Source organism: Tyto alba, unplaced genomic scaffold, assembly GCF_018691265.1.
Source record: "Tyto alba isolate M040663 unplaced genomic scaffold, T.alba_DEE_v4.0 Super-Scaffold_13, whole genome shotgun sequence".
Lineage (NCBI taxonomy): Eukaryota > Metazoa > Chordata > Aves > Strigiformes > Tytonidae > Tyto > Tyto alba.
This window is the reverse complement of record NW_024881275.1, coordinates 20,200,873-20,227,960: the sequence shown is the minus strand read 5'-3', so window position 1 is coordinate 20,227,960 and position 27,088 is coordinate 20,200,873. Positions and strand designations below refer to the sequence as shown.

The 27,088-nt window shown below is 37.0% G+C and overlaps 1 long non-coding RNA gene across 1 annotated transcript; it reads left to right on the top strand.

Annotated features, from left to right (window-relative positions):
- The first annotated feature begins 13,639 nt into the window (after window positions 1–13,639).
- On the top strand, window positions 13,640–25,141 carry LOC116961780. Its single transcript, XR_004407147.1, has 2 exons — window positions 13,640–14,370; window positions 24,550–25,141. It is a non-coding gene; the product is annotated as an uncharacterized LOC116961780 (long non-coding RNA).
- The last annotated feature ends 1,947 nt before the right edge of the window (window positions 25,142–27,088 follow it).

Sequence of the window (27,088 nt, the reverse complement as noted above, 5' to 3'; positions counted from 1 at the left end):
TTTATTCTCAGTTCCATACCACCCTTCGTGGATGATTAGTAACTTAGAATGACCAGGAGACCATATCTCACTATGATCTCTAAAATAGAACTTCAACACTGTAAGTCATTATGCTTTGTTTCGGGTTTTTTTAAACATAATTTGACGTTTTAAAAACACTTAGAATATGTTATAAGAGAAAAATAAGGAAAACTTAGATTTTATTCTGAAATATAATTTTTTTTTTTTTTGGTATTTCTTATGAAACAAAAGTTAAAACTTTTGATTTTCTGCATTTTCATGCATTTATTAGTAAACAATATAGACTGACAACATAGTAATTTGCTGTTTAGAAATAATATTACTAATCACTAGAAATTTCCTGTGAATACTTATAATTACAAGTACTGTCTGTGACATATGCAGCCCCAGTGACTCAATATTTTAGTGGAAAAATACCACTTAAACTACTATAGTTAGAATTAATGTAAACATATTTTTCATGAAGTTTCCACCCTTTACTGTTCTTTTGTAATACTGGTCTGCTGTATTGCTTACAGCTTGTTATATATTCATTTTCAGAGTATTTTCACAGGACACAACCAAACTCACAGCACCAGGCAACATGCTACCAGCAAGCCACATGTCAGGAGCAATGAGCTAAAACATTGAAAGCAGTCAGCATCTTGCTAAAGTCTCTCAAGAACCACTGCTGGCAACATATATCAAAAGAATTAACACCTCCTTTGGTCCTAAGCAAAACAGAGTAGTTTGTTACTTTGTATTATTTTGTATATGCTGAATACTAAATGAATAATTTCTCATGTCCCTTGCTTCTCTTGTACATTTTGAGAGCCAAACCCAAAAAAATCACCATAAGACCCCCCCACAAATTTTATAAAAATATTTTGGCAATTCCTTCTGAAGAAAAAGTATTGTGGATGGAATTTCCTTTAGTTCTGAAGCTAAGTTCTAAATCAAATAAATTTGAAACTGAAAACATAAAGTTACCAATCTAGTTTCCTACATTTTGAAAATCTGTTTTATATTGATCAGTTTCTAATACTCTCTAGAACTTGTTTTGTCTCTTTCCCATAGTTGTTCTTGTAAGGTTTAATGGAGAGCCCATGCTGTCATTTCTCTCCCTGTGAGGAATACTCATATTCCTGTTTCCCTTTCTGTGAGACTATAATCTCATACAGCTACCTTCCTGAAGCTAATTCTACAATAACAAAGGTTTCCAGGCAGTATCAGATTAATTGAGATGGTTTGTAGACTCTGTACTGGCATTTCCATCTACTGTATCTTGCTGGAAGAAATCATTGAAGAAAGGAGGTTGTCTCAGCCTGACGAGTGGATGCTTACAGCCTCACATCTCAGAAGCAAAGTGGAGGCTGAGCCTCCATTGTGCCTTCACTGTAGTGATGCCAAGACCTCAGCGTATGTCTCTTCACAGTGACTGTGGTGTGGTGTCATTTCCTGATTTCAGCAGCTATCTGGGGCAGTAAGTACTTTTTTTTTTTTTTTTTTTTTTTTTTTTTTTTTTTTTAAGAAATTTCCAGAGTATAACAGAAAAACATGACACAGATTCATAAAGAACTTTCTAATTTGGTTACTCATAAACATTATAGTGAATTGTACACTATTTCTTTCAGTGCTATTAGTGGTATCACAATTCCAATATTTTAAGTGTTTTGTGATTTACCTTAATTCCTCAGGAAATACTGTAACTTTCAACCTTTTGTCAGCTCCTGTTGCCCAACCCACTTGCAAAGCACTGTATGCTGTTCTGGTAAAAGGACAGAATTAATTTTCCTAAGATATGCAAACATTTTCTTAGGGTCTGTTAAATAAAACTATCACTCTAGATCATTAGGACAGATAAAACAGGTACAGCCTCATGTATAAAACCAAACTATGATTGTGAAAGTATTTTTCTGGTTTATTTTCAGTACTAGTAGGATGTGTTTGCCTGAGACCTACTGCATAGAGATTACTGATATAGAACTATTGACATCAGCACACACGTAATTAAACAAGAAGCAATAAAGTATATCTAAAGTAAGATTTTTATTACTACCTTACACACAAAAGTGTTACAGTCAGAAAAATATTTTCATAAATTTGTTGTATGACCAACTCTCTAATTTCCTTTTCCTTATTGTGGAAATACTGGAAGTCCCTTCAACTTACAGTCTATTAGGAAAATATTCATAGGTCCATAAACAGATGGCAATAACATGCTGAAAGCTTACTAATTGTATTCTGTTCCTTGTTGCAATGACAATTACTTATGACAGTGTTATAAAAACCTCTAATAAATAAAGGGGAAATTCTAACTTTAATTGATCAGCTGTGGTAATTTGTGATGGAGGAATGATCTGGCATGGAGGACAAGAAGGTCCATCTACAAGAATCAGTTGAACTGGCTGGAAGCAGGAATGCCAGAGACAGAGCAACTCCTTGAAAGGGAATGAAGTTTCCCTTAGTGATAAGAAACAGTCTCAGCATTGTCCTGTAGCCATCCTGGAATGGGAATGCCCAGGGCCCCAAGCTCAGAGGGCACCTCTGGACAGTAAAGCTGGACAGGGGATGGACTCAGGGCTGGACTGAGGTGCCCCATGAAACCAGTCTTGGGATAGGTGCTGGTGCAAGTGTATATAAGAAATTTGCTTGTGATGCATCTTTTCAGACTCCATGTTGAACAGTGTATTGTAGTAGGATTCTGCCCAGTGCATTGGTCATTAAATTATTCTTTAAGCACAAAGGTGTGTTTAATTTGCCTTGAAGGGATACCATTGAATTTTCCTAATGTATACAGAATACAGTTCACCTAAACAACATAAACCTACCTTTTAGCTGAATAGAAGAGTAATTCAAATTAGGTGAAGATTTGCAGATTTTGAAGATGTGTTGATTTCAAAATTCTGAAGGAAAAGACTGAAGTGGAAACATATTGTTTGCAGATATGTTCTTCAACTTCTTGTGACATTTAAATATACATCAAAGATTGAAAATATTTAAGAATATAGAAAAAGGAGTAGGGGAGAACTTTCCCCAGATGTCTCTACAATGTAACTTTGCTAAAGATGACATCATTCTTGAAGTGTTTTGATTAAAGAAACACCTGCTGATGGAAATCCATCTATTGAAATTTATTGACTAGGGTAAGCTGAAAAGTTATTGTTGTGGTTTAGGCCTGATTGGCAGTCAACCACAATGCAGCACCTCTCTCTCCCTTCCCCTCCGGCAATGAGAAGGGACAGAGAGCCAGGCTTGGGATTCGAGATAGGACCGGGATGGGGAAAAAATCCCCCTTTTATGATCACGAGCAAAAGGCAGACTTGTTAGGGGAAGAAAAAAAGAACATACATTTATTACAGACACTAACAACACGCAACAGTGTAGGACAGTGAGAAGCATTGCTACATCTTGAGAACGCCTTCCCCCCACCCCTCCCTTCTTCCCGGGCTCAGTTCTGCTCCCAATATCTCTACCTCCTCCCCCAGTGGTGCAGGGGCAGGGAATGGGGGGTGCAGTCAGTGCTGCCACTTGCTTCATCTTCGGTGAGGGGAGTGTCCGAAACTTGTTCCTCCTGCTCCATCGTGGTCCCCCTCTCACAGGAGACAGTCCTCCACAAACTTTCTCTGACATGAGTTCCTCCCATGGGCCGCAGTGTTCCCCACACTGCTCCATCATGGGTCACTAACTTTCTCTGACTGGATTCTTTCCCACGGCTGCAGCCCTTCCCGAGCTGCTCCGGCATGGGACTCCCCCGCATGATGCAATCCTCCCAGTGCTGAATTACACAAGCGGGGCTACCTTTTCCCACGAGACCCCGGCCTTCTTCGGGCACAGAACCTTGATCATCTGAGCAGGAGCAACAGGCCATAAATCAATGTCTGCTCCACCGTAGATCTCCATGGGTGGCAGGGGTGGCCACCCTGCCATCTCACCACAGGATACAGGGGGGTCTCTGCTCCAGCACACCTCCCCCCTCCTTTCTTCCTCCGTTCCTCCACTGACCTTGGTGTTCACGCAGCTGCTGCAACTCCTCCTCACAAGTCCCACTGCCTGTCACCACGTCCCTTCTTAAATACGTTATCGCAGAGGCGCAGCCAATTGGCTCAATTTCCCAAACAGAAGTGGAGCTGACGTGGAGCTGGGGGAGCTTCGAGAAGCTTCTCACAGGGGGCCGCCCTGATAGCCCCCTCCCCTGCCACCAAAAAACTCCACCACTCACTCAACCCAGGACAGTTATGAAAATGCCAATCCTGTTAGCTAAGCATAATGGTCAATGAGCAAACTCAATCCTTGTATGAAAATCTGATTGTCTTGGAGACTCCTACAGCTCATGCTTTTGGCAACTAATTTTAGGATTCCATATTGGCAATATTTACTTCTATAGCATCCTCAAATAATCTCAAGTCAGAATTGATGTGTTCTGCAGTTTCATCAAAAATCACTATTTTAAGAAATCAGACAATGCAGCATCAACTTTATGATACTGAGCTTTTGCTATTTCAGTTGAGTAATGTTGTTTGAATCAAAGTCTACAGTTTTGAGTTATCAGGATAATGAAAAAAAGTGTTTAAGTAGGTGTTCTTCCTGTTTAGTGACATAACATTTGAGATTTTCAAGAACATGAAAGTGTAAGATGTACAATATGAATACAAGGAAGACAGTGCAACACTTCTATCTTTGGAAATTTTTCCGGATTCGGATATAAAAAGCCATAAAATACCTACTCAAACACTGGCAATAACCTTGTTTCAAGGTGGGACCGGGTGACCTCCAAAAGTCCCTTCCAAGCAGTGTTTTTATGGCTCTATGTAAAAAACTTCAGGTTTTTACTGAGAAATACTTACTGGTTGCAAGGCTTAATAGAAGATAATGCATTGGGAAAGAATAGAGATGACATAAAAAATATGCTAATACTGAAATACACTCTAAATAGAACATATTAGGCTGATTTATTTTAAAATTTAGTAATTTCAGGCCATTTGTCATGTAAGCAAGCAAGTGGAGAATAAGCCTAATGCATTTCAAATGCAGCAGGATTTCTAAAGCTCATCACAGTATATTCATAAAGATTGCTTCCAGTTAAACATAGTGGAGGCTCAAGGATTATTACAATATAGTCCCATATATGAATAATTAGTTGCATTCACCCACATCCTCCAACAAACTCAAATACATTTCTGTATGCAAAAATAGTAAATGTGCTCTTTACATAAAGATACACTCTGCAAATATATGTTCATATTAAAAAGTGAATTAATGTTCAACGAGATACTGCCAAAAGTCCTCTAAAATGAAACAATTTCAATGATTTTGTCAGTCAAATTAAAAAACAAAGAATGAAAATCTCTCATCCTAAAAGTCAATGGCAAAATTTTCCATCAAGAATTCAGCCGATCCAGGATGACCTTCAACAAAAATCCCTTACTATAAGGATCAAATAATATTCTGGGCTCCTTTAGACCTTGTAGTGGTTTGGGCCTGGTCGGCAGCCAACCACCACTCAGCGGCTCTCTCTCTCCCTTCTCTTCCAGCAATAAGAAGGGACAGAGAGCCAGGCTTGGGGTTCGAGATAGGACCGGGATGGGGAAAAAATCCCCCTTTATGATCATTAGCAAAAAGCAGACTTGTTAGGGGAAGAAAAAAAGAACATACATTTATTACAGACACTAACAACACATAACAGAGTAGGACAGTGAGAAGCATTGCCACATCTTGAGAACACCTTCCCCCCACCCCTCCCTTCTTCCCGGGCTCAGCTCTGCTCCCGATATCTCTACCTCCTCCCCCAGTGGCGCAGGGGCAGGGAATGGGGGGTGCAGTCAGTGCTGCCACTTGCTTCATCTTCGGTGAGGGGAGTGTCCGGAACTTGTTCCTCCTGCTCCATCGTGGTCCCCCTCTCACAGGAGACAGTCCTCCACAAACTTTCTCCAACTTGAATTCCTCCCATGGGCGGCAGCGTTCCCCACACTGCTCCATCATGGGTCACTAACTTTCTCTGACTGGATTCTCTCCCACAGCTGCAGCCCTTCCCGAGCTGCTCCGGCGTGGGACTCCCCCGCATGCTGCAATCCTCCCAGCACTGAATTACAGCAGCGGGGCTACCTTTTCCCACGAGACCCTGGCGTTCTTCAGGCACAGCATTTTGATCAACCAGGTGGAAGCCACAGGCCATAAATCAGTGTCTGCTCCACTGTAGATCTTCATGGGTGGCAGGGGTGGCCGCCCTGCCATCTCACCACAGGATACAGGGGTTGTCTGCTTCGGCACACCTCCCCCCTCCTTTCTTCCTCCATTCCTCCACTGACCTTGGTGTTCACGCAGCTGCAGCAACTCCTCCTCACAAGTCCCACTGCCTGTCACCACATCCCTTCTTAAATTCATTATCGCAGAGGCACAGCTGATTGGCTCAGTTTTCCAAACAGAAGTGGAGCTGACTTGGAGCTGGGGGAGCTTTGAGAAGCTTCTCACAGGGGGCCGCCCTGATAGCCCCCTCCCCTGCCACCAAAAAACTCCACCACTCACTCAACCCAGGACATTCCACCTCTCGCCTCTGCGAATCACGTATTTAAGAATTAAGAGATCCAACATCCAGTACAGAAGATAGTATACACAGCAACAACAGAATAAAGAGTAAACAAAACCAAACTGAAACAGAGGGGAAAAAAAATTTCCCCACACCCAAATAAAAAATAACATTGACAAAATACTGAGACACAATACAGAAAATCCACCCATAGTCCCTTCACCACAACAGGAAAGGAAAAAAAAACTTCCCCACAATTACAAATACAGACATTGTAAGGATCATTCCACTAACAGAGTTCGGTCTGTATTTTGCTCGTTACCTCTCCCAAATAATATCCTTATCAAATCGCAACCTTCTGCCCCACATTGGGCACCAAAATGGCTGTTGTGGTTTGAGCCTTGTCAGCAACCAAGCACCGCAGCTGGTCACTCTCCCTTCCCCCTCCCCACCTGGGAATGGGGGAGGGAATTAGAGGGGTGAAGGGAGACTCACAGGCTGAGATAGGAACAGTTTAATAATGGCAATAAAACGAGAACAATGATGATGATAGGAAAGAAAAAAAAAAAAGAAATATATAAACAGGCAATGCACAACGTAATCGCTCACCACCCGCTGACCAATACCCAGCCCGTTCCCGGCCAGCGACCGCGAGATACCAAGATCCCGCAATTGCAATCCTAGAAGTGAGAGAGAGAGAGCCCCTTCCCAACCACCCCTCCTCTATATAGTGAGCATGACATTCCGTGATATGGAATATTTCACTGGCCAGTTAGGGTCAGGTGCTGTGACCGTGCTCCCTCCCTGCTCCCTGTGCCCTGGCGCACGGGCAGGACATGGGGAGTCGGAGAGTCCTTGAAGTCTCAGTAGCAGCTGAAAACATCAGTGTGTTATCAGCATTCTTCTCATAACAAACCCAAAGCTAAATCCAAAACAGAGCACTAATCTAGTCCCTGAAAAGGAATATTAACTCTATTTCAGCCCAAACCAGGACAGACCTCCAGTAAATACAGTTACAACACAGACATCTTAAAGAACATCATCAAGTGATTTTCCTAACAAAATCTTGTATTGGTTTTGGCTGAGAGTTGGCTGCAAGTCAGACCTGACTCTGGCCAAGCCCAAGTCAATCATCAATGGTGGTAGAGCCTCTATGATAATGTATTTAAGAGGGGAAGAACCTGCTGGGCAAGAGGGGAGCACAAGAAGTGTGAGATGTGAGAGAAACACCTATGCAAACACCAATGTCTGTGAAGAAGGACGGGGGCAGGTATGCTGGAGCAGACTCCCCTGCAGCCAGTGGTGAGAGGCGTGATGTTCCCCTCCAGTCCAAGAAGGTCCTTGGTGGAGCAGAAGCCCATATGTAGACTCTGAAAGACAACATGCTGGAGCAGGTGACTGTGCCTGAAGAAGACCAGAACCCTGAGGAAAGCCCTCTCTGGAGCAGTCTGTTCCTGAAGGACTGCACCCCATGGAAGGGACACACTCTAGAGCAGTTCATGAATAGCTGTAGCCTGTGGAAGGACTTATGTTGGGGAAGTTTGCGGAAGACAGTCTCCCATGGGAGGGACCCCACGCTGGAGCTGGGGAAGAGTGTGAGGAGTCCTCCCCCTGAGGAGGAAAGAGTACCAGTGACAATGGGTAATAAATTGATTGCAACTCCCATCCCCTGTCCCTCTGTGCCACTGCAAAAGAGGAGGGAGAGAAATAAGGAGTGAAGTTGAGTCTGGGAAGAAGGGAGGGGTGGGGGGAAGATGTTTATAAGGTGTGATTGTATTTCTCACTGTCCTACTCTGTTTTGATAAGTAAATAAGTAGTGGTGGTGGTATTTAAATTAAATTGATGTTTTTTTTCCCTAGCTGAGTCTGTCTTATCCTGGTGACCATAACTGGTGAGTGAGCCCTCCCTGTCCTTATCTCAGCCCCTGAGCCTTTTGTTATATTTTCTCCTCCTTATTCCACTGCAGGGAGGAGCAAGCAAGTGGCTATGGGGTGTTTAATTGACGGCCAGGCCTAAACCACAGCTACCATAGCGCCCTGGAAGAGAGTGGATGAGGGATGAAGACACAGAAGTGCTATAAAGTGACTTTAATTGTCAGCTCCCATCTCGCATGTAAACATATCTGCTTGTCAAATTCTGAACCTTCAAACTGATAATATAGAAAGTGTAAGAATCTATATTAACTTATATAGAATCAACTGCACTAGGAAACATAACAAAAGTTTATAAAGGAGAATACTTTGGAAAAGAACAGACCCAGTAGAATATCCAAAAAGTACAAAATCTGTATCTAATTTCATGCAAAGTCAGATACGCATTCAGCCAAATGATCACCTCTTTGAGATGTAAATCCTACATTTGTTATTTTCACTTCTGTTTTATCATGTTATTAGATGTTAACAGTTGAAATAAAAAGATCCATTAACATATTACATTGTTATTGCAATAGAAAAACTGGTTTTAGTCTTACTAAGACTTTGAATATAATATTTAATGTTTCAATTTTAAGTTAGTCATCCTAGAAATATATAGCTCTAAAATACCATCATCAGGTTTGTTGACAAACAGAATGCCAGATATTAAGGTAAGGACAAAAATCCATTGTGAGTGTCCCTGCCAGCTCATGTGTGCATGTCATGCTAGTCTTTAATTATATGCTGTCTCTGCTGAAGGACCTCTGTTTTATGTAAGGACACTTTCAAATAACTGCCTTAAAATGGCAGATTTTAAAAAGCACACCATTGCCTCAGACCTTCAAATTCTTTGATAAATCACAAATCTGAATTCTTTGGCCATTTGTAGATTTCTGTAAAATTAATCCACTAATAAATTTTAAGTAAATTTGGGATAACAATCTGGCTTAGACTACAACAGTAGTCATATAGACAATAGCTCTGTGGATACTGATGACTATGGCAAGTTCAGGTCTGTACTATTTTCTGGAACTGTTATCCCTGATATAAATGAATGAAGCCAATCTTTATAAAAAGCATACAATTTTATTTGGGTTCAATCAATTTAGGGTGAGAAGCAATAGGCAAAGCAGCGCTGGCTGCGCGGAGAGCTGAAACTCTGCCACACGCACACACGAGTTCTAAAAGCAGTGCCTTTTATACTCTTTCACCAGCGTCTCGACCAATCCCTTTCCATCAGATAGTCGTCCTGCTCTTCTTCCATTGGGTCATTTGAACTGTTGGAGTAGTGTCCTCCTCTCATTGGATCTTTTGAAGGTTTGAAGGTTTCCACCTCTTGGTGCACTTTCCTCCTATTGGATCTTTTAAAAGTCCCGGGGTCTCATCTTTCAGAGGGCTTTTTCTAAGCAGCTATTGCATCAGCTCTAGTGGAGGGTTTTCTAAGGAGTGTTTACATTTGCTCTAGGGAGTGTTTCTAAGAGGTGGTTACATTGTTCCAAGCAAAAAGCACACTCTGTATTCCTACACATTCTCGACTGGATTCCAATATTAACCACAATTATTATATAGGTTATAGTGATCACAAATCATTTCAGATCCACACACAGTACAACAATCACACTTATCACACCATACTCTATCTTGACACGAATCATGCCTATGTTTTCCACATCCCTCCAGTATAATAGAAGGTACAGCTGCTTATCAGTAATATTAACTCCCTTGCCCTCACACTACAATTCCTTTCACATTTGCATACTCCTAAAACAGTAGTGCTCTGACGTATAGGGTAACAATGTTTTCGATAAAGTTACCAAACTGTATCTAAAGAGCAGTCCTAGAAGTTCTCTGCTAAGAACTCTGTTAAGCAGAATGAACTTGACATCCACAATTATTTTGAAAATGCCTTTTCTTCTCCTCTGAAATTTAAGATTTAATATCTGCTACAGTAAAGAAAAATATTTTGTCTTCAGCTTCTGGGTCAAAAGTCTCCGAGAGTAATTGCACAAAGCTTGAAAAAATCATCAGAATGCTTCCAGTTTATTATAATAAGTGTCCTCATTTTCTTTCTTTTCATTGTTTTATGATCTGCATTAGTCCAAATTCAGTGTTAGAAAGCTAGAATAATATGTTCTTTGTCAGATTAAATTAATAGTACTTTTATTATAATAGGTACTTCCTTTTTTATTTCATTTAATTTAGATTTTATTTAAATGGAAAAAAAAAAAAACAAAACCTAACAAACAGCTATTCTTTGTACCATATGAGTGAAAAGAGACATCATCTAATTTTATAGAAGGGTCTTTCACACTTAGAGCAGTACACTGCTATTAATAAGCAAAAAAAAAAAAAATATATCTTTAACTCTTTCTGAAAGTCATAAACTAGCAAGAATTGCTTTAGCAACTATTGTCAACTTAAAAAAGAAAGTGAGAAAGTTCCACTGGGGTCCATTCAGATTTATACTATAGTATCCCTATAGTTCTCACATTAGCAAAGGACTAGAGCAAACCTTTACTGAAACAGGTCACTTTGTTTACATATGGTTTTCTGTCTGAAGGTGATGGGAGAATAACATAAATTTCATGAGATAACTTAAAATGTATTAAAATAAAACAAAACAACACATTTTACTTGATTCAGATACATTACTGGATATTATTAGCAACACTTGGTTAATCCAATACGTGCCCAACGCTGAACCAAAGGATTAAATTCTTAATTTTTGAAATTGAAGCTTTGATGAGAACATTATGCTTTATGTTTAATTTTAATAGTATTAACATTGTTTTAGCCTGAACTTACCTACCATGTTGTTACAGAAGAGGGTTACTTGTGATCTAGGAGTGAGGCAAGATTGAAGAAAATTGAATGATTTGGGAAAACCTTTGTTTTTATGATTATTTCAGCACATCTGGGAAATGTGAACAAAGATTCTACTGGAATTTCATTTTCTGTAGCTAGTAGTTTTATTTATGTACTCTTAAATAATTATTGAATTTATGAAAACGGAAGGATTATTTCTGTTGAAAAATGTTTCAAATGAAGCAATTCTCAAAAGTATTTTTATAAATTTGGAAGAGCAGCTTGTGATAGAACAGATCTTTGAGCTCCCCAGAGTTGGGATTGTAGTCATAAATTGCTATAACATGTTAAAGAATCCTTTAAACAATTTGGATTTAACACAGTTTTAACCCATCTTTTGACATTTTCCTCACAAATCAACTGCATGGACAAGTGTCCGTCATGTAGAAAACCACTTATGAACTCATTTAGGTAACTAAACTCCACCTTTTGAGCCTACATTAAAATGTGGGTGCAACATTAGATGATATATCTAGAGATGGGGATATCAAAACATTGAGCACATTTAAAGTGAATTAAGAGATACTAGATCTAACTAATACTAAAAAAAAAAAATTCTGAAAGGGAAAAAATATCTAGACATACATACAAAAAAGGAGATAGTTGTCAATGATCATTTGTGAGAACAGAGGAATCTTTACAACTCAAATAACTACAGTAAAGTTGCCAAACAGTCAAATTTTGGTCTTCATTGAGCTAAATTACTCAGTTGTTTGTATTTGAAAAAAAATTTCAGTCAAGAAATTGCACATGAGGTTGCTGTGGTAGATGTCTTGAAATAACAGAAATAGCCAGGGGTAACAAGGGTTGTTCCTTTTATTGAGCTGTGAAATTGCTTGAAATCTAGTCTGTAAGTCATCAGGGAGAATTTAGGTTTATTGGTCTTTTGTATTGGCTGAAATTTGCAAGTATAAGTTAAAAAGATATACTTTAGTATAATACTTTAGTAGTATTTGACGGTGTGCAGGGTTACAAGTTGCCTCTTCTTTCTTTCTTCAGTTGTGTCATGACTATTTCTGAGATAAAAAGTATCTCAGACTGACTATTGGTTTATTAAGGTAATCTTCTACCCTTCGCACTAGCAGTGACACTTTCAGCCTGAACACCTATCTAAGCATCCGATCGTGAATGTGACAGCTGTACCAAATGAGGTCTTGAGCGGTAGAAGGAAAACATTCAGGATTTTGCATCTCAGGTCCTAATGAACATTAAATGATACACTTGGGCTCTTTCACCACAATAATCAGCAAAAATTACAATATGTTCATGTATCCTTTACTCTTTTATAAGTCTGTAGACAAGAGAAAACAAATGAGGCTTTATGAAATATTATGCTTTTTATCAATGTGCATCACACAACGGTAGTAATCACTGCACATAGGTTTGTGTCTTCTACTTTTTAAACAAAATCAATGAAATGCTATTTTGCATAATTTTGAAAGTCAGTGAAACATAGGCTGCTAAGTTGCATTGATGCTTCTAGCCATTGAGCTTTAAATGTTTTCTTAGATGTACAAAGCAATTAATTATACCTATAACAATATACTCATGTATTTCTGTGCAAAACTGATTTTTTTCTTGATTATTTGCTATATGGTTTGCAGCAATAGATTTCTTAATTTTTCTTTTAAATATCAAGTGCACTGACCTTTTTTCATCTGTTGGGATGTATATAGAAAAAATTTTCAATGTTTTCTTCATCCAGCAGAACGTTAACAGTAACAGCATGCAAAATAGATGTGGGAACTCTCCAAACAATTCCTTTCAGAAGGCAGGTTTTTTTGCTGTAGTGCCACAGCAAGAAATCAGAATTCAGTTTGTTTTCTCAGCTGTCACTTTCTTACAAGACTAATAAACCTTGTAATGATTCTTTTTTACATAAGAACAGACTTAGATTTGGGGAAATCATATTTAACTGTAATTCATTATATAACTCATGTTACCTATGCTTTTCTTGTCTTACAAATACCTTCTGAAAACTCACTAACTTACTTTGCAAGAAACCACTAATAGTAGTCAGAGAGTAAAACAGATGAAAATTGAAATTCTTTTTTAAAAAATCATCTAGATTATGAATATTTTAAAATATATAATTAGATCTGTCCTAAGTAGATTTTTTGGTTGTTCAAAATGTTTGTTTCCCTCTTACAGTTGCAGTAAGAGTATGTTTCTGATGGGATACTCCTTCCAACTTCATAGAAGGTAGCTTGTTAGCCCATGGTAGAACAGCTCCTCATCATATGTATATATTCTCTATTACATTTAAAATAATCTTTCTCCCCCATCCTTTCCTTTTTTATACTCACATCACATTTTATTTCAGTTTGTAATTCCAGGCTGGGGACTACACCTTGCCTCATTTCACACTGTTCCCAAGCCTACACATGCTCTTCCTGAAGAATGAAAAAAGTACCAAGAACGAATAGCAAAACACTTGACATGGATAATAACCTTCATAGCTAAAAAACAAATTACTTCACAAGCAGAGAAGCAAAGTGTGTCCATATACAGAATTGTGTCTCCCAGATTTTCCCATTCCAATAATTGCTTCTCCCTTTTCTCAGAACAACTTGTTACCAGACTTTTACACACCTCCTCTTGCCATGACTCCTTGCTGTCTCCTTTTTGGATGAGTAAGTGTCAGTGTGTTATGTGACTGGTTTGAATTAATGAATTTGTTGGCCAACTTGTGCATGTGGCTGCTGCCTCTTTCACATGATGACAACAGACTCAGTCTTGAGGGCGGTATTACTTGGAGTTTCTCTTGAACCCACCTGCCAATTTGCATAAGATAGGAAAAACTTAGTAACTTACTTTCAATGAGAATTGTTTATTTAGCTATCAAGAAGATGAGAGAGTATAACGTCATAAACCTTACTTCTTTAGGAGGACAGGCTAAGAAGAATCCTCCTCTGAGGAGGAATTTTTTGTTTTGTCAATCAAGAGTAAATTAGTAACAACAGCTTTATTTTTGTTTTGTTTTGTTTTGTTTTCATTTTAGATCACTTTAACATGAAAGTCTGTTGCAGAAGGAAGGAGCTGAAGAGGGAATTGGAGGCCCTCAAGGTACCTGACCAAGTATTAAACTAAATGTCTTTGTTGTGCAAATTAGACTGCCAAAACTTTGTATTGCAGTTGCTAGATTCATTACTGTCAGTTATTAGCACTGTAAATAATTTTGGCTGGTATCAATGACAATGAGCTATAGTGATGCTTCAAACGCTTATGCCATCCAACAACAGCATTGCTTTTGCAGGAGTAACCTAACAAAGAACCCCTCTGATGCCGAGTCAAGCAACCTGTGTGCTGTAGTCACAGCAGTGGTGTCATCTGACTTGACACAATGTATTTTACCTTTTTAATCTGTAACATTTTAGCTTTAACTTCAGACTAACTAAAAGTAAAGTAAGTAATTGGTCAGTGATATATTCCTCAGTGTATCAGTATGACTATTAAAATCTATATGGCTTAGTATCCACATCAAAACTGAGGTAATCATGAAAACAAGCAGCCACATTTAGTAGAGTTCTAAATGCAATATGATAGTACATAAGAGATTTCACAAGTTAACCTAGCTTTCATGCTGGACCACATGATTTAATAAGTACACATAGACTTTCAGTTTTTAAAATTGGCCTATTTGAAATTTAATACTAACAATAAATCATGCTTCCAGCCATGAAGAGGGTGAAGCAACAATATCCAAGTGCTTAAAATACATTCTTCAACACTACAAATACTGTTCATTATTTTAAAAATGCTGAAAATATACTTTAGATTATACTTTCTAATAATGCTCTGTTTTCCTACAGTTTTTACTTTCCAAATAAACACATGACTCAGTAAGAGATGATTTTTTCCCCCATTATTATACATTTGAATCACAAACAGCTTCAGAATTAGATGAGAAATCAAAGTTAATGTATTTTGTCTTTACTCTTCAATAAGTAAAACTCAATTGTAAATTTTTACAGATTTTTTCACTAGCTATAGATACAATTATGCTAAGGCATAGGACAAGTACCAAAGTAATAAAAAACAGGAATTGGTCATATTCTACTTTAAATAGACAGATTCCATAAAGCTTCATTAAACTGAGATGCCTTTCTGTGAAATCAGAAATAAGCTCCATATTCCAAGTAAAGGGACCAAAATATGGTCATAACAGCAAAACCTGTCAAATGCAACTCATCCTAACTGGAGATCTAAGGTACCATAATGGACCCCTTACTCTGTGATGTACACTCTTTAAATTATATAAAGTGACTCATGTTCCAAAATATTGCATTTAATAATCTTTACTATTAAAAAAACTACTTTTACTTTAAAATTATTTTAGTTTTATTTTTAAAAATAATTTCTCTTCCAACACTCAACCATCAAGATGTATGTATTCAGTATTCCAGAATTTTCTGAAGTATTTTTTTAATTAACTTTGGGACTCAATAATTTACTGATCAGTGTATCATCACCTTTCCCAGATTTTAGATTAACAGCTCTGTTTATCAGTCTTAATATTGCTTCCAAACACAATAAAAACTCCTGTGGCCTATCCAGATAATTACACCTTTAATCATTCTGCTGCCAAAATAATTTGAGTGAACTCTAACAATTACTTGTTAGACTGAAGACACAAACAAGTAAATACAAATTTTCATAAGCAAAAATAAGGATTTTTTATTTTAATTAGTCTGTCTTCTTATACTACACATAACCACAAAACAAAACCAGGCAGCTGATTACCTATTATATTTACTCTCTTTTGAAAAGTATTTAGTGGTAATTTTGGTATTATGTGACTGGTAGAATCTAGTTCTTGTGCCTCAAATGATATAAATGAAGTCAAAAGCTATCAGGCATCTTATTCCCACTTTTCTCTTTTCCACCAGCAGCAATACTGAGCTTTTCTCAAACCACAATCTGACAAAACTTTAATTTACCCTACTCCTGCAGGCACTTGCCTGACTGCCTGAGTCAGCACCATTTTAGTTCCTACAGTTTCTCCCTAATCAGATTTTCATTCACAGGCTGCTTACTTTCCTTGCAGTGAGTCAGAGGGGCACCAGCACCTCCACATAGTCATTTAAAAAGGACTGTAGCTGCTGGGGCAGGACACACAGGAGGAGGCTAATGCAGAGGGAACATTGCTGAGGTCAGGACTTGAGATGCACTCTTGGAAGAAGGCACTTTATGCAGGAGGGAAAATGTACCCCTTGAGGGCTGAAGCTCAGAGGATAACCAGCCCTAGGCAGCGGCACCCAGAGAAATGGACTGTGACCTATGGAGGATCCATGCTGGAGCAGGAACAACTCATGGGCCACACTCAACATGGAACAGAAAAAAAACAAGTGAGAGGGAAGGAGCAGTGGAAGACAAGAGCAAGGAGCAAGGAGTAGCAGGAAGAAGCCACAACATGCTGACCCCAACCTCCTCCATTCCCTCACTGCATGACTGGAGAGTAGTACACAGTGAAAGAAAGGGACAAGAAAGGGGTGGAGACATGTTGCACTGAAGTTGAGTCTAGGGAAGGAACAGAAAGTTTGTTTTCCGAAGAAGTTTTGGGGGTTGTTTCCTGTTGTGGAGTTTTTTTAACCGTTTGCCTTTTTTTTTTTTTTTTTTTTTTTTTTTTTTTGATATCTGACTCAGCAATCAGAAGTTAATTAATTGGGAATTAAAGAAATTCAGTTAAATTCTCCAAGTCAAGAATGTTTTGTCCACAACAATATTTTAAGAAACTTAGGACATCTTCCAACCTCAGTGAACAGTCAGAAGCTCCCCTATTTATGAATTGGAGACTGAAGATTATATTTAGCTATTTAGCCTGCATTAATGTGTTCATATCTCAGAACTTATTTCAAGTTTCCTGGCTGTCCATGTTTGCTTCATGAAATTGCACATAAATTCTTCATGGACACTCCATATCCTTCATCTGTCTCCTTACGGCAGCCTCTTATTCCTTCCTCCCTCCACCTTAAAACAGTGTGTTCCTCAGGGGAAAAAACAACCAAGATTTCTTTTTTATATTTACACATACTATCTTGTATAAAACTTTCTAGACCCCCAGTTCAGCCCAGAAAACTCCCTTCATGTGAAAGGTGACAGGATTAATCATTGGAACTTAAAATATAGTAAGTCTATGTTAAAAAGGACTTACTAACCACAAAGAGTTTTATAAAGATTCAGAGTTACAGTCATCCTTACTGGATTCCCACAGATGCTAGTGAGTACCAGCCACTCACAGTTAATCATTATTGCTATGCATACACTTTATAAACTAAAATAGAGTTGCCAGAAACACAATATTTCATAATTAGGGTTGAAAGAATTAGGAAACTCAGAGGGTGGTGATCAATGGGTTTTACTCAGTCTGGCAGCATGTGAAATGTGGGGTCTCTCGGTGATCGACACTGGGACCCACGTTGTTCAAGATCTTCATAAACGATCTATGCAATGGGATTGAAAACACTCTCATGATGTTTGCTGGCGACACGCAAGCGGGTGGTAAGGTCAGCACGTCAGAAGGGAGAATCATCTTACAGAGAGACCTGGACAGGCTGGAAGAGTGGGCCAGCAAGGCACTATGAATTATTTAACAAAGACAACGGCAAAGTCCTGTGCCTGGAAGAGAATAACCAAAGAACCCAGGACAGACTGGGATCTGAGTGGCTGGGGAGCAGCCTTGCTGAGAGAGACCTAGGGATCCTGATGGACAACAAGCTAGACACGAGTCAGCTGTGCACTGCTGCAGCAACAAAGGCAAACTGGATGCTGGGCTGCATCTGCAGGGTCATTGCTAGCAGAGGTGGGGTTGTGATCATCCCACTCTACTCAGCGCTTGTCAGGCTGCACCTGGAGTACCGTGTCCAGTTCCAAAAAGATGCAGACAGACTAGAAAGGGTCTAAAGGAGGCCACAAAGATGACTGAAGGGTTGGAGCTTTTCAAGGTATGATTGTACTGGATGATATATACTCTCATCTAGGCTCCTTTTTCCACAGAAGGTTGGACCAGGAGATCTTCTGAGGTCCCTTCCAACTTGTGCTATGAAAACTCCTAAAATGGTTTCACAGACTGATGAGCTGTATCAGAAAAACAGATGATGCTGCTCTTTCAGGTAGCAGATCTGTAGTTGTCAGTCTTCCTGAATGATAAATATGAGTGATTCCCAAGCTAACTTTGATACAACTTGACATAGATTAGTGCAAAGCACCTGAAGACCCACATTCTTCTTGATCCGGGAGTCTTTTACATGTCACAGTAATGTTCACTTAAGAGAAAATATCCTTCAATTTACTATTTTATATTTTACTACTTATGACCCAATTTTTTCAGTGCCATGTAATCAGCTATCCTGTGGATGCATTTTGTCTTTGTTTACTGATATCTCTTTTGCCATTACACTGCAAATCCATGAGCAACATCAAAGCAAATACTTCAATTCTGTGTATCTTAAGGATTCACATGACAATATAAAGATGCAGAATATGCAGATCTGAAAAATTTTTGGCTCTCTTACTCTACCAGATGGACACAGAGTAGATAAAGGACCAATATGGTCTCTATTTTTTAACATTCTTTATTGATAGAAACTGAAAAGCTATTTAAGAATAATTCAGTGTCATAAATAAAACCATGAACACTTAACTGATGTAAACAAAAAAGAATGAAGATCAGTCAGCATTTTTAACCTGAGTTTTAGAAATTAAAATGTAAACACAGAAAACCTGTCATTAAAAACTCTTTTCAAGGTAATCAACATTGACTTAGGATCTCCTAGAGTTTCAATGTTTACTTTTCATTACAAGTATTGTATAGTCATTCCTTGAGCTTGGTCAGGTTGGTTTGGGTATTTCTGCTTGTTACATTCAGATGATGTTGTCAGTCTTTTCCAAACCATAAGATTTATTTCCATTACTGATATTTTGCTAGGCACAAAGCCTAGTACTTGCTGTTATTTGAAGTAAAACATGCAATTCAGCATGACAATATCATAGAAAATACGAATTCAAGACAATTTCTGTAAAGTATTTGAAAACAATAATAATAAACTCCTAAGCTTTCTAAATAGACACTATTGAGAAATTTTTCTGATAAATAACAATACCAAGCATTTGATAAAAATGAGGTGCCAGAAGGATAGGAACAAAAATGTGAATTTATTTCATTTATTCGAGGAAGGAAAGACTTTAAAAAAAAAAAAAAAAAAAAAAAGGAAGAAAAAGAAAAAGGAATCGAAAAACAGCTAGTAGGACACTAAATGGGGTAATGGCCAGCAGAGCCAGAAGCACCTTGTAAATAAAAGGTCTTTGAAACATTGATAGATATTTAAAAATCAATCTGGAAGAAAGTGACATTAAATAAATAAAAGCTGTTCTAAGCAGGATAATCAAGGTTAACATTCACAGTTGAACAAAATGTGAGGTTTAGATTCATTTTCAGGTATCCAGCAGTCTTAATAAATTAAGAGATTAAGAATAAACACTATTGCTATCACTCAGTAACAGCTAAAAGAAAATCTTATGTTGTAGGAAACTGAAAAAGTCTGGAGAGGGAAAAAAATCAAAGATACAACAGAATTTCTCATGGACACCTGAAACAAGTGCAAACAGAAAAAGCTACCGGACAGTTTTATTCTGAGGGCATCAATTTAGACATCATCCCATGCTGGGGAAGAGGCAGAAGAACAGCTACTTAATAAATTTTAACAAAGCAAGTATTGTAATGGAAAAAGAGTAGCTTAAAAATACTCTAGAATTTTCTCATGGTTAGATGAAAAGAGTTTTGTTAGATAAGTGAAACACAGATCTATCTCTTTATTTGTATGGAAAGCAGAAACAGATGTGGAGTCTTATCGAACCTACCTGAAAAATTATTTTCTTTCTATTTCTTGAAAAAGCTACCTTCTCCAGATAAAAGTGAGTATCTATGCAGACAAGGACAAATGAGATAAATAGGGAAAACTTGTTTTATATATCCCAGTTTAGATGAGTAGGGGTTGGTGTGGGGCAAAATCATTTAGCAGGCATTAGACAACTACAGAAAAATGAAGTAGATGACTATTACTTTATATGTAAGGTTGAGCAACATAAGACGTGTACAGTCTTAATGACAGAGCAATTAATGTCAGGATGACAGAACAGAAGAACGCAGCAGTCTCTAGTCTCATTCCTACAAAAGGAACTCATTAGAAAAACATACTGAATCCTATGAACTGGAATAGTGGGTATTGGTTAGTACAAGAGATGTTATTTTATTCTTCATTAACATAAATGCAAGAGAAACTTAAAATTTTTAAAAGAGTGGCTTCAACCCTACCTTCAAATTACCTATACAAGTTTTCTAGTAGAAGTATATATTCTTACACATTTTGTATTTTAGAATCCGTCTTTCCAAAAAAAAATTTCATAGGCTATCTATAAATATAATAATAGTCTGTAACCTGATGGCTACAGACACTTAGAAGTCTGCAGGCTACTTTCAGATGTAAGTTTTCCTTGGCAAAGGCTATATAAAAATGCCGCTGGATACTTCCTTTGCATGCTATTTTTTTCTGGTGTGGGTGGTGGATGTTAGTCAAATGAAACATCATCTTTTTAGCCCCAAGTATTTTTTTGCCTTGATTTCCATCCCTTTTGATTTTTCCTTGCAAGTTTTTACAGATACAAAGTGATACATGTATTATTTTCTAAGCTATAATTCTGTATCTTTTGCCAATACTTCCAAAAAGAAATGCTCTCCAGGATAGGTGTTCCTCTGAGATATTTTTTACACCAGTTAGAATTACTCATAGTTTTGATGGTAGAATTGGAATTTTTTGGTATTAATTACAGTATAGTACACAATTTGAGAAGTTTGTAGCTATCTAAGTTATCTCATCCATAATTAACTTTCTAATTACACTGGGAAAAATAAGTGTAGTTGATACACTGAGTTAGAGAAAAAGCAAACTAACATGTTAGTGTATTAAGGTTTACTGTAAAAAACAAAACAAAACATGTTGTGCTGGGTTTGTGTGTGTGGAAGGCTTTTGATAGCAGGAGAGGGGGCTACAGTGGTGGCCTCTGTGAGAAGTTTCTTGAAGCGACCCTGGCTCCAAGTCAGGCCCACTTCTGGCCAGAGTTGAGACAGTTAGCAAAGATGGCTGTACCGCTGTGATAACATATAACTAAACATATAACTAATAACTTGCAGTTAAAAATCTAGTTTGGGGTTGTTATAGCTGATACACAGTGCTTGAAAAATATCTTAGGATTCTGAACAGCAAGCAAAACTCCCTGTTGTCTATTTTTATTGTGTTAGAGCAATAACTTCTTTACAGATGCATAGTATTTGCAAAAGATGTTTTAATTCTGATTTTGAAATAATTTTACAAAAAAATGCCCCAAAATAATGTGGAGAGCACAGAGTAACAGTCAGACTATAAGAAAGTCTATTTTTCAAAGTGGGTTCAGAGAATACACTTGTAACTTCTGCTGTATTCAAACCTCTCTTATTCTCTTAAAAAATTTTAAAAAGTCAGAAACATTCCAGCATTCAATCTATCTTCCTCCCACTGAAAGCACTAATGGCATGCATGAGTAAATATCAGAGCATTTTTGCCACTGGTAACAAAACCAGGGAGGTTTGTTTATGAATAAGCATTACACTTAATATGAAAATCTTGCAAAAAAAAAAAATCACATTTGCAATACTAACACTGACCACATTCAAAGGCATCTCAGTGACTAATAGAACAATACTACAACCAGAAACATGATGTTTATTTTTTTCAAGTCTCAGTCTGAAGACACTTGCACTGCAGTCTTCAGTAAATACCAGAATATTAGTGGACATCACAGAATATTCAACCAGAAATAAATTTTTATTTGAAATATTTGTACTGAAAAGTTGATTCTATAGGTCATTGAAACAGGAAACAAATGCAATATATTATCCTTATATCCATTTTAAGGTGATTTTTGTAACATTAACATTTAAACTAGTATGTCAACTAGTTCAAATGAATAGTTTTTTAATCTGTTTATAAGGTGATTTTGCCCAATATAAAAAAAAAAATAATCTCAAATCCAAAATAACAAGCATTTTTGCAGTAGCAATGTTCTTCATGAACAGACTATGAGCAGAAAAAAAAGCTCCATTTTGTGAACCAATTCCCTGCTCTAAATAGGTCAGGCAGATCTGGTCACGAGTCCCAGCATCTGTTCCCTATGGCTTGAATGAAAAACATAATATTCTCAATCTAGACCTAAAAGATGTCTGACTTCAGGACTATAGCAATCAAGTTAGATTTTCACATATGTGCAATTACTTATCAGTACTGTTTAAAAAATTCAGTGTCTAAGCCAATCAATCCTTGAACGTGTGCAGTTATTTGTAAGGCAGGTAGATGCTCAGGTATCAAGGTACCGGTATCTAATTATAGAATCCTTAACTGAAGCTAAAACTGTGTTTTGATTCTGCATTTTAAAGACTTTTATCTGGGGGAAGGGGAGACCTTTCTACACATTTCTGAACTACTATCAGTTAGTTTGAAAAGGAAAACGTACTTTACTCTCTCCCATTCTTTATCCTTCATCTTCAGTATGCTATGCCTAGTGTTACTAGCAAACATAAAAGATAGACTAGAAAAGTAATTATGTATTTAATATGAATGAAGACCTGGGGAGAAGCTATGATACTAAAAAAGAACTCAAGCAACAGGCTTTTCAGAAAGCTAATTATTATGATAAATTATCTTGATATTTCATTATAAAATGATGCATAAAAACTGCTTTCATTTTTTACTAAGTTTCTCCCTGCACTGCCATGTCAAAGTTAACTAACATCATCTTTCCCATACTGGGGTCAATGGATTAGATAGAGATATTCATTATCATTTTAGCATAATCAGCAAGGTTAGAGTAGACCTGCATTTCCTCAAGGGATTCACTTAGTTTAAACATATGGCTTTTGGATCTGGATTTGAGATTACTGCTCATAACCAGTCTGCCTGGCTGGACTGCAATTCTGAATTTATTGTATGTCCTCGGGAAAAGATTTTTTGTTTTCCAAGGACCACTGCTCTTCCTGTAAAACTACAAAAGACAAGAAAAGGGTGGCATTATCTGTTAAACGGACATGCTGACTTGGCTTGACATCACACTGTAGTTGTCAAATACATAATTTACTTTATATTAACAACTGTCATTGTTATGAAAGCAAAAGCAGCCAAAAATGAGAGGCACTGAACTGGATATAGAAAACTCCAAAGCTTCAAGGTGTTATAGTATTTGTACAAAGCTACTTGGTAGAAGTTATCTTTAATTCATTGTCCTGCAAATTGATTGTGTTATCAGTTAAGACCAAGTAATTTTATCACCAAGACAAAAAAGGTTAGTAGTGTACGTCAATATATTTTAAAATATTTTCTTGTATGAAGAAAGTTACAATTTGTATAATTACTTCTGCAATGAGGGGAAAATTAATTCAGTTACACATACTATGAAAGAGTTCTTCCATATACTGCTCAGGCTCACAAAAAAGACCAAAGTCAAACCCCAGGTATTTCAACGGTATGGGTGAATTCAGTTGTTAAGTTTCTAACTCAAACTTGTATCCAGCAAGATGCAGGTCTGTAACTAAATACATGAATGGTTCCTCTGGTTTAACTGAATGAGAAAGCAAACTATTTTTAGCCAAATAAAGATTATGGTTGGAGTATGCCACAAAAACAGAAAGATTATTTCCCCCCTGCATCTTCCTTTCCAAATTACAGCCTTGGACCCCAGCCTTGTAAAGGTATTTTATGGGTGAAGAATCAACCCTTGTTGAGCATGTCAAAAATAGAAGAGAATCCACAATTATATTTGCCATATATCTAAAGCTGACTTTCCTGAATTGAATTAGATGATGCTCTGATTAAAATACACTACTGTTTTAGACAAAGCTTATATGCCATGCAGATAAGTTAATAAAGATGTAGGACAGCAAAAGTATCATATAACACATACACAGACACAAAATTCACATCTAAGTAGTATTTATCACTCCGCGATCCTTAGACAACACCTCCAGCAAACTTAAGGTAGAACAGATACAGATCACTCCATTACACTAGCCAAAAGTGGCATCAGAAGTAGGAGCAATATCAGAGCATTTTTCTTATGTCAACTGTTTGTTTCCCTGAATACAGATGCATTTTATCAACTGACACTGCTAGCCTCTGCTGCTACAGCTGGCCATTAATTCTGCTCTCTCTTTCCTTACAGGATTTTTTCCTCTGGACAGCAGTGGTTGCAGTTTTTCCACAGATGGTCTGTTTCAATGAAACAGTAAGACCATTGCAAGTTTCCAGCAAGGCACATGCCAGAACACTGGGTTTAAATTTTATTTTACTAATAATTTTATTTTATTACTATTATTATATATATATATATTTAATATTTTCTACAGGATGTCTCTGTAGAAATGTAAACAGCGAGAGATGTCCCAACATACCATGCTCCTAACCTCACTTTTGTTTTCTGTATTCTTAATGTATTAACATAGTTTTCCTTAAGTCCTTAAATCAATGTGTTAAGGCAAATTCAACAAGAACACATGATTCAGCAGTTGTATTAGAATATACTCAATATGAAACTGAACTAATGACTTTACACTATAAATCTATACTCCTAAAACAGAAGATCTTCAGTTTTGCTTCTTAATTGAGAGAATTCTGTCAGCACTGGGTTTTGAACTGTTTGTTTTGTCATGAACAAAGTGTGAAATTAAGCTTAAATACACCCTTACTACTCATTGTCGACTTGTGACCCAGGAGTAGCATGTAAATAAAATTCTGCCAATGGATGAAAAATAGAATGTGGCTTTTGATAGCACTTTGTACTTGCAGACATTAATTTTCATAATTGGTCTATGACTTAGGTAAATATTTTTTAACAGAGGTAAGATCCAATATCAAGGTATCTTTCCTTACAATAATTTCTGCATGTTTACATGTTTTCCTGTCAATCTCTAGCACTGTTTTTCAAGCCCTTAAAAATAAATTTATTTTATAGAAGATAATTAACTCATGGAAATTCTCTTGAATTTAATTTGGGAGTTGTTTATGAGAAAATATACTTCAGAAATATCATGTCTTGACTTACTAAGTACTTAAGGATGACTTTTAAATTAAGAATTTAAAGTAGTTTCAAACAGGAATGAAGAGTCAGAATATTATAGTAATAGAAAACAATAATGTCTTCAGTGTTCTAACATCCATCTCCCATTTTGCCCTATGTCTGTGATTTTTATTCTAATTCTTTGGTCCTTCTTCCTCCCCCCCTCCCCTTTTCCCCTTCTCATTCTATGTTTGTTTTGTAAGTTGCCACTGAAGGCTGAAATAAATTTAGATTGCCAACTCAAGGACATTTCTCTGGGTCTGAAATGAAAGCACTGCTTTAACAGTTTGAAGGGTAGATGAAAAAAAAAAAAAGAAAAAAAGAAAAAAAAGAAATCCAACTTTTATTTTTGAGCCAGATGCAGCTTCAAGATCATTGTATTAAACAGAAACCAATAGATATACATGAATTTTTACAATCTTTTGAATCCATTTGTACATTTGAAAGCTGTGTTGATTTGCAGCATTTACAGAGATCCAAGCTAGTTACTGTAGGAAGGAATTGATACAGCTATCAATGATATAATGAATGACACTTGAATTTTTCAGGAATGTGAAGTGTGAGGTTAGTGGTTTTGAATGTATTGACAGCCTCAGATAACAGAAGATAAATGGTCAACAAGAGAATATATACAGGTATATGGAAAAGTTTCCTCCCTTTTATCTGCCAGTGTTCATTAAATCTGTGCTGGAAAAAAAAAATTTCTTGCCCATTTAGTCTTTGGCTTTTCAAAACTATTAACAAGTGTAACTGGAAAGGTTGTGTTGACATCCATTAGTTCTGGAAGGAACTCTAGTGTGATTTTTCTCCTTTCTACAAAGCAGTGAGGAAATTAGCAAAGGTTAGGATGAAATACATTAAATCAAAATTGAACAATGAAAAAATTAGTACCTTCTGATGATCTTCACTATTTTAATAGAAAATGTATAAGGCTGCAATATTATAAATAAGTCTTAAAATATAGCAAACATTCTGTTCACATAAATTCTATATCGCTTCTACACCCTTCTGCATTTTTTATACAGGCAATACAAAAATACATGAAAAAAGCAACAAATTATTAATTTCTGTCCCCATATAGCAACCAGCCATCAGTTAATTGCATAATATTAAAATGATTGAGAAGGGATGGAGGGAAAAAAATGGTTCTACTTTATATGAATGTACACAAATGCCATAATGCATTCACAGAAAATGTATGCAAAAGAAAGACCTGAAGTAGCTTTTTACTATGGTATTTTGAAACATTTAGTGTCAGAAATCCTGACAAACCTGAAAAGAAAAGCAAAGATATCAACATACTATCAACTGTTCCCTATTTGAATGTGTATATGTGTATATACACACACAGATATGCACACTATTAAGCAATAATATGCTCAGAGGCCAATTTAGGGTCAATTGTATACAGATTAGTAACAGTTCATAGCATCAAAACATGATCATTAATTCCAGCTGCCATGCATCTCTGACAATAACCAGAATTCACAGTGTCTTAAAAAAATAAAACACATCTATAACAGGTTCAAGAAATGTCATTTTACATCACTAAGATCAGATTTACTTTGCAAGAGGGAGATACAGTTATAAATCTGTAACAAAGGAAAAAAATAATTTTGAAAACTGACAGTAGAGCGGTACCTTG